Below are 21,553 nucleotides of genomic sequence, written 5' to 3' on the forward strand. Positions count from 1 at the left end.
TGGATATGGCTAGTGGGTTCCATCAAATTCCTATTCACCCGAATTCGACTGAATATACCGCGTTCGTTACTCCCGATGGTCAATATGAATACATGACGATGCCGTTTGGATTGAAGAATGCACCGTCTGTTTTTCAGAGGGCCATTTTCAATGCCTTAGGTGATCTTGCTTATTCATATGTTGTCGTTTATTTGGATGATGTCTTAATTATTGCCGATACGATAGATCAGGCGTTAGAAAGATTAAACACCGTCCTAGATACCCTCGTAAACGCCGGATTCTCTTTTAACTTTTCTAAATGTTCCTTTTTGAAGACGTCAGTACTTTATCTGGGTTATGTGATTCATAACGGAGAAGTCCGACCAAACCCAGGTAAAGTACAAGCCTTGAGCTCTTTGCCCGCACCAACGACTGTCACACAGCTCCGGCAATTCATTGGTTTAGCTTCTTACTTTCGAAAATTTGTTCCTAAATTCTCACAGGTAATGAAATCTTTGTATGTTTTCACTTCCGGTAGCAAGAACATAAATTGGACGGATAAACATGAAAAAATTAGGCAAAAAGTAATTTCTATTCTGACCAATGAGCCGGTGCTAATGATTTTTGACCCCAATTATCCAATAGAACTACATACGGATGCTAGTTCCGAAGGATTTGGGGCTATCTTAATGCATAAGGTCGAAGGTAAAAATAGAGTAGTCGAGTATTACAGCAAGCGGACTAGCCCTGCGGAATCTAGATATCATTCTTATGAGTTAGAAACGCTGGCAGTGGTAAACGCCATTAGGCATTTTCGTCACTATCTGCACGGTCGGGAATTTCTTGTTGTCACTGATTGTAATTCTCTGAAGGCATCTAGTGATAAGATACATTTAAATGACAGGGTTTACAGATGGTGGGCTTACCTGCAAACTTTTACCTTTGACATTATGTATCGGGAAGGCAAACGAATGGCTCATGTAGATTTCTTTTCGAGAAACCCCGTAGATCTGGATCATCATACGATCAACAAAATTGTAGAGAAAGAAATCAATCTATCTGAAATCTCCGATGATTGGTTGTTAGCAGAACAACGTCGCGACCCACAAATCTCTGAGATCGTCCGTAAGTTGCAAAATGAAGAGCTCGCGGAAGATATTGCGAATACGTATGAATTACGTTCCGGTACACTCCATCGTAAAATACAGAGAAAAGGTAGAACTCTTTGCTTGCCCATTGTCCCAAGGGGTTTCAGGTGGTCCGTCATTAATCATGTGCATCAGTCCATTATGCACTTAGGTTGGGATAAAACGCTTGAGAAACTATACGAGTATTACTGGTTTGAAGGAATGACGAAATATGTTCGCAAATTCGTTGAGAACTGTCATGCTTGTCGAGTTTCGAAGGCTAGTTCAGGTAAAGTTCAAGCTGAACTACATCCCATACCTAAGATCAGCATACCCTGGCATACGGTACATATGGATATAACGGGCAAATTAAGTGGTAAGAGTGACTCGAAGGAGTATATCATTGTTTTGGTCGATGCTTTCACAAAATTTGTATACCTGTATCATACTCGTAAATTAGATTCCTTTAACACCATTATAGCACTTAAGTCCGCTATATTTTTATTCGGCAATCCCTGCCGGGTAATAGCAGACCAAGGAAGGTGTTTTACGGGTAAAGATTTCCAAAATTTCTGCCAGAATAAACATATTAGACTTCACTTAATAGCAACCGGTGTGAGTAGGGCCAATGGACAGGTAGAGCGTGTTATGAGTACGCTGAAAAATGTTAACGACAGTGGAAACGACCGGACGATCTTGGCAAGACGCGATTGGCGAGATACAACTAGCTTTGAATTGCACTACCAATCGTGTAACGAAATCAAGTCCTCTGGAATTATTAATTGGGAAGGCAGCTAGGCCCTACGGTTTATTGTTGCCTGATAATATTGAGAAAAAGGAAGTAGACATCTTCAATGTAAGGCAACAAGCGATACGGAACATAGAGACTTGTGCCAGTTATGATAAAGACAGGTTTGACAAAACGAAAGCGAAGATAGTTAGGTTTAATCTCGGTGACTTTGTGTTACGTAAGAACGAGGAGAGAAACCAAACAAAGCTAGATCCGAAATTCAAGGGTCCATTCGTGATAACGGAAGTTTTAGAGGGGGATAGATATATTTTAAAAACTCTAGATGGCAAACGGTCATATAAAGATAGACACGACAAGTTGAGAAAGATGCCAGATGGTTGTATTCCTGCTGAGTTGGATGTCTGCGGTGATGACAGCGACAGTGATAATAACGATGCGAGCACATTGATCTCTGGGAATCATTAACGCCGCAATGTGGTCATAGTAATATACTCAGTGTAGTGTATGCGCCTTTTATAATACTCCCAGTGTAGTGTATGCGCCTTTTATAATACTCCGAGTGTAGTGTATGCGCCTTTTATAATACTCCCAGTGTAGTGTATGCGCCTTTTATAATTCTCCCAGTGTAGTGTATGCGCCTTTTATAATACTCCCAGTGTAGTGTATGCGCCTTTTATAATACTCCCAGTGTAGTGTATGCGCCTTTTATAATTCTCCCAGTGTAGTGTATGCGCCTTTTATAATACTCCCAGTGTAGTGTATGCGCCTTTTATAATTCTCCCAGTGTAGTGTATGCGCCTTTTATAATACTCCCAGTGTAGTGTATGCGCCTTTTATAATACTCCCAGTGTAGTGCTTGTATTTTTAAAATATCCTCACTGGTGCTCTGCGCTTTCTATAATATCCTCACTGGTGCCCTGCGCCTTCTATAATATCCTCACTGGTGCCCTGCGCTTATTATAATATCCTCACTGGTGCCCTGCGCTTTCTATAATATCCTCACTGGTGCCCTGCGCTTATTATAATATCCTCACTGGTGCCCTGCGCTTTCTATAATATCCTCACTGGTGTCTTGTGCCTTTTGTTATGCATCCAACGTGGTTATATGATTCAACAAACTGAGATCTTTGTGTGAAGTCGAAAATGATCTGTCGTGTCATTGCGGTCTGACTGGTGACTTACGGAGTGCAACTGGCACTTTGAATACAAACTATAACACTAATTTGAGTTCTTTTTCACTTCCTTGCTTGTCAAATTTTCGAACAGAGCTTTGTTGCTGAACTGGACCCTTGACTTATTTGGAACATCTAATCGAATGGTAAATAATATCAGTTACACCGAGTCTAATGTTAAAAACTCTGTATTTTAGCTGCACACGAGGACGTGTGATAGTCAGTATGGCCGTGTCGGAGATGAAATGAAAACCGGAGCCTTCCCTATGCAATTTTGAGGAAGCCTTCTAATGCTTTAGCCTAGGTTTTATCATAACTGTAATTAAGTAATTGTCATCTGTAATTGTTTGACATTTGTGAAAAGCGAAAGTGAGTTCGAGGTGACAACTGGTCGCTGAACGTAGCCACGGTTACGGGATAAACGTTTTGCTTGATGAAGACAGAAATTGCCTAGTATCGGCGTTTGGATCTTTCTCGATGTTTCCAAAGAGTATACAATAAACTTTTGACAGATATTGCCTAGCAACAACGATTGGAACCTTCTCGATGTTTCCAGCGAGAATATAACAAACAAATGCAGTCGTATAACGAAAAAGATTTTAATCAGATATTCATTCATGTGAACGCCTTGGAAAGTGATACATCAAGTAATTTATCGAGTGATTCAGCAAACGTATTTTGTGTTATAAAATTATTAAAAGTTATTCCGTTGACCGTGAATTCGTTTGAACCCCGGATCATTGTTAATAGCGTAAATTAAATTCATTATTTGTAAAATTTATCAATCGTTAATTTTATTATTCGTTAAATTTATTATTCGTAAGATATATTGTCCGTTCCTCTTATTGTTCGATAAACTTATTATTCTTTAATTAAATTAATAATTTAACTTATCATATGTTAATTAATCATATCAATTATAAAATTCATTATTCATAATATTTTGTAAAATCTTGTTTATCCGTGTAAATATATTCTCTGTTTTGTAAAACAATGGCTAATTCAAATGAAGAAACATTACGCGACTTAAATCCTAATGATAACCCGACATATATATAATCATAAATATTTTCAATCCTTAGAAGTTATATTTTATAAAAAGTTAAATCGAGAATTCCTTTACTACTATACTTAAAAGAACGAGCTTAACCTTTATTTCACAATTTTCTAGATGTGTCACGATTTGAAATTGACACGATCGACTTAGAACGTAGATATGAACATGTGTGCGAGTTTTTTATTCGAAGTCTATCCAATATCATTCGTTGCTTCGTTTAAAATTGCTAATGACGATGTTTTTATGACAAATCTTTCATCAATTTGTACTAAAATATTGGTAGTATAAAATTTGATCGTTCATTGTTTCATTAATAGTCATATCGTTCCATTGAAGTTTCTCTTTATAATATCGTACAAAGTCAGTTGAGGGATTTTTAGAACAGTTTTCCAGTACTAAAATATTTATGGTAAGTAGCAGGAATTCATTGTCAGCAAAACGTCCATGCAATAAGATAGAGACACGGGCAACTATATTTTTCCTTCTTCAACTACTGGATATTTACTTTTCGAGATGTCTAGAATGTTATTTTCGACATGTTTTATTATCAATGAATTGCATTATACTTTTAGTGAAAAAGTCCTGAACGTAAGTATTGTTGAATTACAATTGTATGTGTTTCGAATGTTGTAATAATGATACCAAACAGTAATGTACTTCAAATCGAATTCGATAATGTCGATAATGTTGTTGTCTGTAAGACATTCTGCATCCAAAAATAATTTAATAGTGTTATTTGAGGAAATTCGTATCATCTCTTTGAAATCTTAGTTATAAAGTTATACGGTGAGTTTCATAAGAATTCACACGAATTTAATTTAAATTTAATTTCTGTGGTAGAAAGAGATGTTAGAGAATATAAAGAAATTTTATAGCCGACTTTTATATGTTTGGAAAATGTCTTATCTATAAGAACATAGAAATAATATTTTTATTAATGAAAGTTAAAAAAAATAAAGCAGACATATTTTAGAGGCAGCTATGTAAAAATTATATAATTATACAGAAATATAAGTAATAATTATAGATAATTCTAATGTAGTTAGTACCGTATAGAATTATAAATAAGTTGCATTTCTTTAATCTTATCTTATTTGTATCATAAATAATCTTCATACCTTTAATATGGTAATAATGTTTAATAAATTTTTAAAAATTTTTCTATCATGAAAAAATTAAGTTTCACGGAACGTTATAGCATGCTCAAAATTTGTATTTGTATAACGATTCACTTGAGATAGGACATTATTTCTCATCTTGCATAAGGTATCTCTTATAAACCATTTTATATCTTATAAATACCTTTGCAGAATTTGTTGAAATAGAAAATCTTTGTTAAAAATACTGTGATAATTGGAACTTTCAAGAAGTTTAATTCGAGAACAATATAATTTCTGTAGAAACAAAATAAACAGGTTTATGAGTTACTAACAATTTACTTGATAACACTGATAACTTATAGAATATAATAGAAATGAAATTAGTAATTTATGATTGAAAAGTATGAAATATATCTGGGCTATGATGGTTTGAAAATAGGTATAATAATGTGATATTTATTTCTCAACAAATTTAAATTAAATGTGTTTTTCGATCCATATAATTTATAAATTGAAAGTTTAAAAAGTATATCGGTAAATTTAAATATCCTTGTTTCTTCAAATTTGTAGTTTAAACGTTATAAAAATCGAAGTTTCGAATTTTAAATTACATGTAAATTCAAAAGTATTCAGTTTTTCTTATTTGATACAGTGAATTGTTACGGTGAACAAGACAATTTGCTTGCTAGTAGCAGCTACAGCGAAATTGCAATCGTATTTCATTGGGTTACAATACGTTTGACGTAATAATGACTCGCATTTCCCAAGTATGCAAACCCATAAATATGGCCAGCACAATCAGTTGGAATCGTTCTTGGATACCGACATCTTGTCGGCAATTAGTTGTTATGCATTCATAGACGCCTGGTCGGGATTTACAGTTAGGTTCTGTGTATACAGTTATACGGCAATGGCTGCAGTTACATCGATCCACGCGCAACCATTCGAATCATGACTTCTATGAATAAGGAAACGATAATTCCTGACGACAGAAACCCACATTAATAATTTCCTTGTTAATGCGGTCACTTTAAAATAAACTTATATAAAAACAGAAGAATACCGATCAATAATCAATAACTTTAATTAGTGAATGATGATGAGCATAAATAAAATATATAAATTTAAAAAATAAAGAAGAAACGATTATTTGAAAATGTGCTAAAAGAAGAACATAATTTGCTTAATCAGGTATCATTCAAGTAATTGAATGTAATGATAATATACTGGCAAACCTGTGCACGTTGAGCACTTGTGATAATCATATAGCCTACTATTATTAGATACTACATATTACCCTAGGTAACACGCAATTTTTGAAGTCATATCATTAAACATAAAAACCTGGCGAGCTCATTGCATTAACATTGCGATACATTCTCCATTAAGCCAGTACTTCTTCTGTTCTGTTGGATGAATTTTTTGGATGAAGGCATTTCTAACATAGACGAGAAAGGTAAGTTTCTAACAGTTATGAGGTAAAAATGGAAGAATATCTGACTCAAATCGTGAATCTGAAATTTATCTAATTAAACACAGACTCTTTGAAAGTGTTAAAATTCTGAAAGTGTTTTATTTTTAGAACTCATTATATGCTTAAATACCTTTTTATATGATTGCCACGTGTGTTTGATATATACAGGTTTGCCTGTATATGTATTATTATTACGTTCATTTTCTTAATGGTACTTGATTAAGACAATTAATTTCTTCTTTTCAGTACATCATTAAATAAAAACCGTTTAAAACATTTTTTGAACTGATATATTTTATTTTTTACTCTTTAGTCTTCAACTGCCATCCGACAATATACATTGAACCCCATTGTAAGATAAAAAGATTTTTTCAGACTACACCTCAGCCAACTTCAACGATTACTTCTAATAAAAATGTTTAATTTATGAAATTATATCGTATTGTTATCCGAAATGAGGATGTGTTCTAAAGTTTAGCCTGCTGGCTGGTCGGGAAGCGGGCAAAATTTCGCTTACAAAATTCCACACAGCAGACAGAAAAACGGAAAAGTAAGCTAAATAAACCACATTGAGAAAAAATGTTTCAAACGCATCCTTTTCAAACATTCCTTTCAAAGGGTAAGATTAATTCTGTATTTTTTAAACATCACCATATATTTGTTGTATTGTTACACTATAGCAGAAGATGTTCTATACTTGTGACGAACGTCACTCAGCTCGAAAAAGTGTGATTTCCAGAAGAAACTGTTTTGAATGTAATTAAATCAAATTTATCACTAAAAGGAATAATGTTCATAAAACTGTACTTTCTATTAGTTTTTAAGCCCCAACAGCGAACCTTGCAGTCAGGGCTTAGTTTGTAATAAGATGCATTAGTAGAATACAGCACAATGTTACATAAACCAAGAGCGAGGTAATTGCTCTCTCTACCAGCCAAATTATAAAGACAAATAAATGAGATTTTCAACTAGTCAAGAAGTGTCGTTGCAACATTTTCATAGTCGTAACTCGAAAATCGCGTTTTTTGAATTTTGCTGCTTTTGTGATAACATGTGTCATCTCATTTGTCTGATCTCATAATAATGTAATTTATTTCTAAATTACCACCTGTGATTTTATCGTCGGCGCATAACATTGAAATTATAACGTTTCCAAACAGATAAGTTGTGCCACCTTTTAATCCTATCTAGATATGTAACTTTGTTAAAAAGGACAAAACTCCGTGTTACGTCGCGTAACATTCTACCTAGCCGAGGCCACACACCGCGGGCAATATGGCAACCAGATGTCTTCGGATACTCCCAGCGTATCCTCCATAGATTCAAGGACCTTCCATAAATTTCATAGATTTCCTAGAAAAGGTCCTTCAAACGAAACAAACATCTGGTTCGGAGGAATTCCTAGAGACTATTGTCTACCACGGCTTAACAAGGGAAAGTCAGTTTTTGTCACGTCCGCTGCAACTTTCCTCCCACTAACCACTTTCTCTCGAGGGCGGTTAAGACCCTTCGTTTAACCAATTAAAAACGAAGCCTATTCCCTCACTCTCCTAAATAACATCGGCACCAACAAATCCGATGGTCCCGTGCGCTAGAGACACTCATCCTTAGCTCTCCTCCGAGACAGCATCGTCTTCCAAGAGTACTGTTTTTGCATCCTTCGAACGGTCAACATCCTTCGAGCGGGTATACACACCCGCAGATCACTCAGTCACTCACTCATCTCGTACATACGCACCAGTGTAACTATCCTCGTTATAAGTTGTGGAATAAACGGTGAAATATAACTTACTACTGTGTCATATTCATATCAACCACCTCTGTTATCCTAACCGAAACAGGGGAACGACTACTTCGCGGCGTCGATTCAACGAATCGTAGCGAGAATTTACGCCTCTCGCTGACGCGTTTTCCTCGCGACCGCGTCTCTCCGCGAACGGTCGTAACACTCCGTATTGTAGAATGTGCAACTCAATGTGCACACTTAGTCTGCTTACTCTTATGGTATAAGCATTTGTGTGGTCGTGAGAATCCATTTGTTAGCGGAGCGTTATGTATTAGCGACGTCAACGATTCACTCACGATTCAAAACTAAATGTGTAATATCAGATAATTGAAATGATATATGTTTCGTAATGTTGAATTTACTTTCTTTAGTTTAAAAATATGACAAGGAAAGTGAATGACACTATTTGAAAAATACGAAATAATTCTTATTTTTTTCTTCTTTTTTTTATGTGAAAGATGCTGATTTCGAGAATTTGACTACATCAATGAATTCCCTGTTTGATATTAACTTTTCTATTAACGAGCTTTTGCTTGAAACTATCCGAAGCAGCTTAGATATCGTGCCGACATCTCCATTTAAAGAAAACCATGTCAAAAAATCATGTCAAATTTCATCCTCCTCGAAATCATTCAACATTTATCTTATATATATATGCTTTACTAAAATCACTAATTATGTTTGGTTGCGTGCTCCAACTTGTATAAAAGACTAAAATATCTGTATAAGAGCTATATAAAAGTTAATGAAAAATGAAATACATCAAAAAGTTCGTTTTTCACTATTAGATGCCTACTTATTCAGACGGATATCCCAATAGTGCAAAACATTTGTACTGGATCTATCAATTACATATTTCATACGTTCTGTAAATCACTCAAATCCTGACATCATTCAAACCACCTCACACATATCCAACAGAAGACTCAAACGTAACCATCCGTTAGACATAATAGACAGTTAAACTCATTTTATCCTTCTTGTTACTGACTTACATAACTCTTATATTAACTGCAATAACAATCCACGCTAAAAGGAAACATAAAGCAGGATGTGTACAATTGCCATTGCAAAAGTTCAAGCAACAATTTACAACAACTATCAGATACTTTAGTGAAACTATAAAATTGAAATTTTTATTTATAAAAACGGTTTCTATTTTGAAGAGGTAAAATATTCGAAATCGTTGAAAATTGTTAAAATTATCGAAAGAAATTCGAATAATAAAAGAAGTTCTCAAATATTTTGTTCAAATATATTTTAAACATTATTTAAATTTGTTGCGTTGTATGTTCACGGGTGCGTACGTATATGGCAGCAGGATATTATTATAAAATAAATATTAAACATTCAGTTTAAAAATAGTTGTCTTTATGGAAATCTTATCTTCTTATAGCCTCTTATAGCGTTTCATATGTATAATAAATAAGCTAATTAATCCGCTACTTTTCATTTACAGCGTACATAAAATCTAAAATATTCCAAAAACGACTATATAGTAACAGTGTGACTATATAATAATAGATATCAAAATTGTACATTATACAAATAAAGAAGTACAAAAAGTCATCTTGTAATATAAATTTGAAAGTAAGTATATCGGGGCGTGAGAGTAAGAAATATTTGTGAATATATTCTATGTACATACAAATGTAACAACATTCCAAAAGTAACGTAAGAAACGTTGAAAGTAAAGCCAGCGTTTAATCCCGCGTTGGTGGTGCTTATATCTACCGACACAAGAAACATTGAAGCAGGAATTTCAATTTTAACTAGGCAAATTTATTTATGACTCGACAACTCATTCATCAGAGAAACATTATCGACACGCGGGTATGTCTTAACTCGTGGTTCTATATTTCTACTTGCGATTGTATTACTTAATCTTTCATTAAGCCCTAGTCAGTAGTTAGATATTGTTTGAGATACAATTATGATTTATGAAATATTTCTGACTTGCGTGGCGGAAATAAATGCATTCCACATATTTTCTATCGCATTTCTAAACATATTGGTCATAAGATATTTCAAAATATCCACATTTTGATCGATTCAACGGACATACTGACATTTATTTAATTATTCAAAAAGGGAAAAATTTCTTTATATGAAATTTATTTGATTTAATGGACGAAACCTAGCAGAATATTTAATTTTGTTTCAAAATTATTAATACTTATGTAGGGAAGGTGGGATCGCCACACGAATTTTGCTAATCTTGATATAAATTGTCAAGGCAACATTCTGATTAATTCCGCTTCTACGTCAGTATAATTGCCGCTTTAGTTCCTAAAATATACATAAGAATCTTTTTCATAACACGTACTGTATTTTCAATTTCTTTAGATCTCTATTCTTAACTCGTATTCTAACAAGTATTTTTATATACATCTTAGACACTAAAGACGAATAACGTTTATACGATAGGTAATACCATACAGATTTTTTTGAAACTGTAATATATTTACTTTATTTACTTTTTTTACTTTATTACAAGTATTTTTAATTTCATTTTAGAAGTAAACTTAAACCTAATTTGAAACTAATTATAAAAATGGAAATTAAGTAAGCAAACAGGAAAGAGTTAATAAAGAACTTTAATTTAATATTTATTGATAATAGATTCGAATAAACGAAAATAACAAATACAGAATAAATAAAAGAATGGAACTTATTAATTATCTGGGTCGCTATTGATTTGTGCTCAGTAGCTTTGCAATTTCTTTATCATAATTGTGAATCTCAATTTATGGCTGGAAATATGTTTGGATTTTCATTATGTGGGATTTTTGCTAGATTGTGGTTAGGTTTAGCTTTAGTCCTAAAGAAAAGCTAAAAATATCTACTTACAAGTGTTTACGACAGTTTTTGTAATATTTTGGGTATTTAAGTAGTGCTTCTTAACGTTATGTTAAATTTTGAAAAATATCAGAGATATTCACCACATATTATGCCGTTACCGTACAATATGCAGTAAAATTATTTAAAACATTGTCGTTAACAACATATACCAAGGTCAATGAGTCAATGAAATCAGTGAGCTGTATCCTTTTCCATACAATTATCAAATTTTATCATTTATAAAAGTTACAAACGCAATTTTTTGTTTTCTAACAATATATGTATATTTCCATTATTCTACTCTTTATTTATTATGTGTATGTTATCGCTTCAGATTTTTCTTCTAAATTGTAATAAATAGCACATTTTCTATCTACAGCATAATTTACATAAAACTGACTTCGATATACACATATCCATACTATTTCGTTTCATGTATCTTTGTCTGCTTATATTACTAGTGTTGAATACTATTCTCTTTGTATTGGTACAATAAATACGCATAAAGTTCTTTTATGACTTTAATGAATATAAAAAACAATATCAATCATTTTGTGCACAAATTCCCATGTATTAGAGAAGAGTTACCGATAAAAGTACTATGTTGTATTATGTTCATTTTCTATATTTTCTTTCAGCAATACTATCTTGAAAATGAAAAACAAGGGTAATCCTGCCAAGATTTTATACAATCCGAAATAAAATATTTTTTAAAAGTAGTAACAGAAATACTATATTAGGGTATTATCTAAGTTCTGCTCGCCAATTTATCACATTTATCGTTAAGAGAAAGAGTTGTTGCTACAAGCTCGCAATTATTTAGTCTTTTGCATACAAACTGTTTTGTTCGAAAAGAGGTGAACATTTGTTATTATATATTAGATACCAGCCATTATAAAAACCTTTGCGAACTGCTGATTATAGAGTGACCAGTGAAAATATTTCATTCATTACTTATTATAATGATAGGATAAGAGGTATACGTACCTATATAACGAAATATTGACACTTGTAAGATTGAAATATTATATATATATATATATATATATATATATATATATATATATATATATATTGTATAAATTTTATTTAAAATAATGGACACGTAATTGTAGTTTCAATTAAAATGGCAGCATCCAGTACTACATCTCTATAAATACCAGTTTTCAGATGACTTCTTCTAACAGCAAAAGAGTGGTCTTATGAGGTAAAAGCTACGGAAGTATAATATTTGTGTTGCGTGTTAACGAGAAAATAATGATAGGAAAATCACGTGAGAGCGAACGAGACGAGATGATAAGTTCAACTTCTCAGCAATTATTTAAAGAAATGATAAACGACACAGGATGTTCTGGAAGGACTATTCCAAGAATGAACTATGATGAGCACACCAACATGATTGTTACATTGTTTCGTGTGACTACATGAATCTATTAATCGGAATGACCAACTCATTCCAACATGTAACTATTTCGTGGAAATTCTGCGTCGGTACGAGATCTACAAAAAAATTTACATAATTACCGAATAAAACACTTTAGAGTTACGTTATGGGACGAGAATATTTCCTACGTTGAATGTATAATATATAGCATAGTTATATAATTAAAGGAAATAATTAAAGATAATATCATCGTTTGTAAATAACGAATTTTTCGATTTCGTTCCAAGATTAGACATTTTTAATATAGTTTGCCCTTAAATTTATGAATTGCTAAATATATTTTTGTGGATGGTTGGATATTTTTATTAATTGCGATTTCTTTTAGAATGTATAAATAAATGGGTATAAATTATAAACTTTAACGAATAATGAAATTAAAGCAACATGCAAAAAAATAAGTTAAATAACATAAAAATTCCTATTTAAAAAAATAACATAATTGCAAAAATGTATTTTTTTACATTATTTATATTTATGCATTATTGCACTTGGGGAAGAGATATAATTGCGGACATGAAGCCCACTTTGAACCATTCATCATTTTTCCCAAGCGTTTTCTTCTAACGTTAACTCAGATAAAATATATAAATTAGAAGAAATTAGAAAATGATTTATTTAAAAATTTGACAAACAGAAGCAAACAATTGTCTCAATCAGCGAAACCTGTATATTATTAGTACATTCAATTTCTTAGTGATAGCTAATTAAATCAATTATTTTCTTCTATTTGGTACATTTTTTTTAAACAAAATTATATTTTTTTAATTTCTTAAATTTATATGTTTAATTTTTACTTTTTAGTCTCAAATTATTCTGGAAATATACATTGGATTCCATTGTGGGATAGAAAGATTTTTTCAGATTTCACCTCAGTTAATCAGGCAATTATTTCCAATAAAAAGATCGTCAATTTTTTAATTATATAAAAAATGAGCATGTGTTCTACATTTCATCTTTTTAAGTGGTCTCGGAATGGATGAAATTTCGAATTGCAAAATTCTATCCACCGATACAGACAAACAGAAACATAAGCTAAATATAATAAGTGTAGTCTTTATTGTAGCTTATTTCATTTAGTACTTTTTCGATGATATAGAAAAGAATAGTTGCAGTTGTTTATTACCCTATTTGCACTTTTGTATTATTTAATCATGTTATAATTCTATTGATCCAACATTTTCACATATCGATGAATAAACAAGTTAATAATTATTTAATCTGAAAAGATGTTAATTATATATGAAAATCGAAAACAGCGTTGGACATTACTCAATTTGTTTTGAATAAATATTTATTTCACCATATAGTTTCACCATTCAGGTAATTACCTGAATAAATTAATTTTAATCAAACATTTCATCCACATAATCATCATTCATTAATCCTAACAAATTCGTCCCCAATAATAATAACTTGTAATATTATTCGAATAATGATACGAATAGGCGCTTTTACTGACCAGTGTAAGTTTTAGCATTAATTTATCAAACAGTAATACATTTTGTGACTCAACGTTTGAGGAAAAGCTAATTGGATAATAAAACTTGGGAAAATATTGGGACATGTTTGGTAATTCTACATTTTACTTCATGCATCTGTTATACAATACTGTAATATAAACAAATTTTTGGTCGAATGAATACTTACGTTTAGAAATTTTTATTCTATCAGATATTTATCCGTTAGTGGTGAATAACGATTTATTTTTTATGTTTATCTGTTATCTGTTACTACTGAAACATTTAAGATATTTCATTTGATGACGAAAGAAACTTAGATTTTTTCAATAGCATATATACTTGTGTTTTTATATATTTTAGATTTACATAAATACGTGTGTTTGTTTTTCGGGATTTTATGCATCTATATGTTTTAAATATATACTATCAGAAAAATAGCTTTAAGCAACTGTATAGGCATGAATGTCTTATCGAACTCGTTTGAAGAGTGCCTCTGATTAAGCGTTTCGATTTTTCGAATGAGTTAGACAAGACATATTATTTTAATATTCTGATTCAACCTCTCTTGTATGATAATTCCCATACATAATGAAGAGGATTTAAAATAGGAAGCCGAAAACATTTAATTTAATCTTTTATCGATTTATAAAATCTTTTAATTTCAATCTGAGACTACAAAATATAGCAAATATGATAATGTAATAGGCACTTATTAATAATTCGTAACTACTTGCATTGCATCATTAAAACACATTACATAATTAATATTTAATACGTATTCAACAATATATACTTTAATGGAACTATACTGGTCTTATAACTATACAATCGTCTAAGGTTTACAATTCTTACAGCGTAGTGTAAAAGTTAACGAATGGTATTATTTCAAGTTTCTCACTTATCTGATTACTAACTGATTAGTTACGCCTATTATTTAGTTCTATCTGTTATGTGAAACGGAAATTTGAAAAAACCTGTAAAATCATTTTCATTTGATAAAGACAAAACAACTATGTTGCATTCCAGACAAGGTAGTTACTGGACAAGCCTGTACGACTGTTCGACATAAATTAAGTAAAACACATAACTTGCCAACTACATAGCGTACGTTGATCGAGGCCCCGTTTTCCTTCAGCTTTGGCCAATCTAATCGATGGACCTTTATCTCAACCGCAATGAAAATAACTGGCCAGGCAAATTCTTCCTACAGCAACCGCGCAAAGTTTCTGTACAACTTTCTATAAGTGACAAGTTACGTATACTGACAGCGAGTGTTATTTAAAATCATACATCTTGATACCAGCAACATTTTTGTTTGTAAAATGCATTCATTTTGTAAGCTGCCCAAAATAAGGTGGCATAATGACGTGAAATCAATGTTCGAAACGAAAAAAGAAACAGATACAAGAAAAGTTTCGAAGAGATACGAGTTTACTAGTGAACCGGTCAAAGCCAGGACATAATACAAAATACACGGAAATACCAACAGAAAATATTATCAATGTCTTCGTCCGAAGCTTTCGATAATCGTCGAAAGTAACAAACACAGATCAAGATCTAACGATGGTATGGTATGTTTTGTCTAACCGAGCGAATATTCGCTCTTCCCCCACTCTAGTAAAATTAAAAAGTGAAAGTGTACGCGAATACTCGTCCACTGTTCGACAAAAGGATAAGCAAATAATTTCATGGCGCATTCTTGCTACTACAGAGCAGCTTAAATGAAATAAGAACCTGGACGCGCAAGTGGAAGATAAATTTGAATATAAATAAATCAATACACGTTTAGACAAAAGACTAAAAAATTCACCTCATAACCAAGAGAAAGAAGGTTGACACAAAATGAACTGGTTACTTCGATATAAATCAGCATTGACACTCAGCAACAAACTGCAATTATACAAAATTGCTATGATACCTATCTGGACTTATGGGATTCGATAATGTGGCTGTGCCAAACATAATTCGAAGCTTTCAGAATAAAGAACTTTCTATCCGCTGTACTATGGATTAGCAATGAAACCCTATACGAAAACTTACACATTACATATATTCGAGACTAACACTTTACCAAATCATACAATGACCGACTGTAAACTTACCCAAATGAAAATTATTTATTAAATGGCAGTCTCGTTCATCATGAAGGCATAGCCAAGCGACGAAGAAATTCTTTTTTTAATTTTACTACAGTAGAGGAAGAGCGAACATTCCTACAGACAAATATCCCAAAGACAATTAGCTATGAAATAAAGATGCAAGAATTCGAGGAATATCGTTTATCGGTAACACAGAGATACGTGCAACTATAAAACTGGTTCACTGCACAAAAATACTTATACATGGACCAGATGTTATTAAAAAACCTATGTATAATCCATGTAGCAGAACTTGGAGAAGAAGCTCAAAAGACCAGAAATAAAGACAATAGATTGTTCAAAGAACATCATACATGCAAAATATAGAGAAACAAGAGAAACACAGATTTATTTAAGTCGCTCAAAAGCCATGCTGATTGATTCCATAAATTTGGAGTATGTAGAAAAATGACACGTATATAGAAGCACTGTTTTCTTTTAAATTTACCATTTATAATATAAACTTTGCGGTTATTCGTGATAAATAAATGTATGAAAGTAAGATTTCTTCTTTTACATGTTGCGATAATATGAAATTGATGAATGTATAGAAAGTGGAGTGATCAACTTGGTTTCATTTAATAAGTTCGTTCGATAGAGATATGTTAAATTTAACGACGTTACCAGCGGATTACTTGGCCGAATCAAATACTGAAACGGAACCTGAAATTGCCATGTCATTGTTATCTGCCATAAAAATAAATTTCTGCATTTCGTGGAAATCCGTTGCGACTCCACCCAGTGCGGGGCGGAAGTGTATCCGCGAGCGAAACAACGATGTGGGTCTTATGTTCGATTAACTGTATCGAAATTTGCATAATTCCCGCGGTTACCTGATGCTGTTATATCCCGTAAAATACTACGTTGTTCTGTTCACCACGAAATTATTTGAATAAGATAGAGATTGACTCGTGCGTCGAAGAAAAACTCGAACCATTCGAAAGATCGTTTTAAAGTTCTTAGAACTTATAAAACATATTAGGTTGTTGGATACGGATAAAGTGAGCAAATAAATTTGATAAAACTTTCAATTTTTATAATTTACAGAAGATAATAGATACTTGTCAATAACATTTTTGTCTTTACATACGAGAAAGCATTTGTCCAAATTTGTCCAATGTCCTGTGTAATTTCATTACTAATTGTAAGACTTTTTTGAACGAAAATGTTCAAAGTATTTGAAAACACGGGCATATCCTCAGAGGTTACCGTGTTATGTTAAAATGGATTTTTTGATTTCGCATGAAAGGCGTATACTAATTATTAGTTTCCATTCTTTAAACATTTTTTACAGTATGTAACTAAAACATTTAATTCCTCATTATTGAGAACTCCTTTTAGTAGAACACATGGTTCATTTTCATTATTTGTATTTCTGGATATAATTTTTTCATTTCTCTGTTTCCCTTTCAATATAAAAATCATCACAATCATCCAATTGAATATATTGCTTCATCATATGTACAACATTTTATCTTTGTTAATACAAATATTGCATCCAACTCATGCCTTTTATCTATATAAATATTATAGGTACTTTGTAATAAACATCGCATGTCGTTTTAAGTGCGTAATAAACAAAAGAAGTAAAACACTCGAATTTGATTTTGATCCGTTATTCGTTTTGATACTTATGTAACTTTTTGTTTTATATTAAAATAATTAAATTTTTAGGTAACATTTTCTCCGTTTTCCAGTAAAGTAAATAAATCAACAAAAATCAACTCGGAATGAATAATGAAAATCAAATCATATTTAAAATATACTATAAATTCATAGTCAATTAATATTTGTAATAACAGTATACGTAATATCCGTAAACCTTTCTTCCTTTAAATACGATCACTGTATCTTCTTTTCTCTTTTAATAAATCCAATTTAAATATTTCATCTGCTTCCTTATTGCTGCAAATCCTTTAATCAACAAAAACACCTATAATGTTGCATTTGATTAGTTTCAAACTTTGAATTGTACGATAAATAATAGTTGGCTGTACGTTTAGCTAATAAAATCCGAAAGATTTTATGCGTTTGTAATATCAACCAATTGATATGCAGAAACGTAACATGTACTTACGCGTAGACTGAAAAGCGCAACATTATAGCCGGCAGTTTGAACGCAAGCTGCTCGGTCCACTGTATAATTTCGTCAATGAAATCAATGCGATAGCGATCGCAATCTTACCAAACCATCATTTCTATCGCGATATGCGGCTGTACATTAATTTACCGTTGGCCAAGATCCATGCAGTGGTATGAAACCAGAGATCACCTGCTCCTAACTTTTTTAATATTGTATTACTCTGCCTGGCCACATTGCAACTGAAATTACAACTGTAATTGCAACTGTAATTGCAGCTGTAAAAATCATCGTTACCGCTTACGGCCCCTTCGATATTTCAGAACGCAAGAATCCGTGATCCTTTGGTCCAAGACGCGTTCCTAATCAACACAAGCATATTTTTTCGATCATTATAAATGAGAATAGTTATAAATTGTATCTATTTTAATACTACTAAATATTACTGACATTTCTCTACAGTTTTTATGCAATAATTAGTGCTACAGTACGAATTTTAACGCTTTATCGTATTTCGATATGGGTGCCGTGCTAGTAAAAAATAATTTTCATTAAATGGCCACTAATGTTTCAAAAACTAGGATCAAACAGAAGAAGCATAATATTCATCAAAACAGAGACAAAAGTCTTATTAAATAAAAATAAATACAAATATCACTACTTTCTGACATACAAGACGTCTTTAACTATAAGCTTGTAACAGCACAAGAAACATTACTGAAAGTTTAAATATATGAAAAGGTTAAACGCCGAGAAAAAATATAGTTTTAGTAATAGTAACGACTATTACCACACATTGTATCTGTTTCGACCGTTCGCGGAGAGACGCGTTCGTGAGATAGCACGTCAACGAGAGTCGTAAATTCCCGTTACGATTAAATAATCGACGCCGCAAACTGATCGATCCCCTTATTTCTGTTCGGATAATAGGGGTAGTTCAATTGAGTATGCACTGAATTAACAGACATAAATTACAGTTTATTCCAACAATTTGACTAGAGAGGTATAAATTGATAAAGTATAATTAAGTGTCGATTGATGTACAAGTTACAATATAGAGTACTAATGTAAGCGTAAATGATGACGGTTCGAAGTATGTGTAAAGATTTTCTGTGAAGATGATACTACGGGGAGAAACTTATGATGGGTGGGTCTAAGGACACGAAAAGAGCTGGTTTGTTAAGGACAAGTTTTCGTTGGTAGAGTGAGGGAATAGACTTCGTTGTTACTTGGTCAATTGCCAAGTGGGTGAGGAAGGGTGCTAACGCCCCCGAGAGAAAGTTGCTAATGGGAAACATCATACGTGAGAAAAGCCAACTTTCCTGTGTTAACCCGTAGTAGACAATGAACTTTTGAGAACAATTTACAGTGGTAAAAAGATGTAGCGGTACAGGAGTCAAAGGACGACGCGAGTCGAGAGCGACTCGTGCTGTTGTTTTGCCTCAGGTCATTGACTTAGCCTTGACGCATGAAACATAACGACAAATAAACTCCGGGCAAAAACAATGTCACCGCTACATGCAACCGTCGAATCAAGACGAATTTCAATTTTCCGACTCTCCCCCGACCAGTATAAATAAACGAACACGATCGCGAACGTCAGTACATATCGAGTACATATCATGTATCTAACAGCATCGAGAGTATTTTTTGAGTATCTTACGAGCGTCTATGAAGTTACGCGACAAGCTTTACAAGTATTTATTCTGCGATTCTATCCTGCGATTTATATTTCGTATCAACGACTCGTGTTTACGGCTGTGTATTAATTTATCGATTTAAATATATTCCACGGTTACAACAACAAGTAATCTCGTCATTAATTCTTACGCACCTATATCCTCTTCACATAAACCTCTACAAAAATATTTGTTTGGCCTGAAGGACCTTAAATAGAAAATTCCTGAGATTTGTGGAGGATCCTTGAGAACATTGAGGGTACACAGTAAGGATGTATAGACATTTGGCTGCCATCTTACCCGCGGTGTGTGGCCTGGTCAATGCAGAGGTCGCCAGACGTAACAGTATCATTCTGTCATACACGAAAAAATAAATTAGAACATGTTTCAAAACTGTAAGAAGTCACGTTTCTTGACATGCAGAAATTTTATGATAACAGGCTAATATCAAAAATTATTATTCTACATTTCCGATGTCCGTTGCTCGGAAAATCATCCTCATCCGGCCTGTACCGCTGAACAGAGTATCCAAGTACGAAGAAATCTGTACAATCGACTGTCGTTGACCTCTCAAGTGTATGTATATATGACGAAACTTAATCATCGATTTTTTCCGAAATGAACTCTTATGTCTAAACTTGTCACTTTATGTTTTCGACTTACTTTATCGTGGACAACCACTCCCTTTCGGCTTGTACCATGATTTTCGGTACACCCTGTATGTATAATAAAATAAAATAGCGAAAAGAAAATATTATTAAGAAAATCATAAGAAACATCTATCATCGTCAATCCTCTAATGAACGCAGAATACGAAGTATATGCGTGTGATTACGAATCGATGGCACACAATAGAACTTTTATGATATTCTGGTAACAGCGAATATATTAATAATTACTGCTACGAGTTTCTCAATAGCATTGCCATTGTAGCGAGTTGATTACACTGCGAAATACACTAGTCGAATACGCTGCAAAACCTGCTCGAAATCTTTAAACAAAAACATTCGCATATAACTAGAACCGCGTAGCCCAAAGCCTGTTCAAAGCGTTAGAAATTATTAGATTGTGAATATCTATGTAAATACATATGTTTGAGAAAAATGTGAGTAGAAAAATGAAGCCTAGATAACAATTTGTGAATGTGTTTCTTTTATGTAAAATTTTTTGGATAATGTATGCATGCTATACGTATTCATGTTTAAAAATATGTCATTTTCTAGTTATTTTATTATAAATCAGTTACACCACTCGCATCATGCCTACGTGTTTTACAATATAAGATACTACATTTTTGAATAAAGGCATAACGAGTTTTAATACTTGGAAACAATATTTCGTATGTGCCAGTAAACGGGTTTAAATTACAGCTAATATTAAATTTAAAATTATATTATAATAGTCAGCGGGCGAGCGAGCGATACAGAGGGAGAGAGAGCGTAAGACATTGTAGGATCTGCTAAAC

The sequence above is a fragment of the Bombus vosnesenskii genome, unplaced genomic scaffold (assembly GCF_011952255.1).
Source record: "Bombus vosnesenskii isolate JDL3184/JDL3185 unplaced genomic scaffold, Bvos_JDL3184-5_v1.1 scf7180000013304, whole genome shotgun sequence".
NCBI lineage: Eukaryota > Metazoa > Arthropoda > Insecta > Hymenoptera > Apidae > Bombus > Bombus vosnesenskii.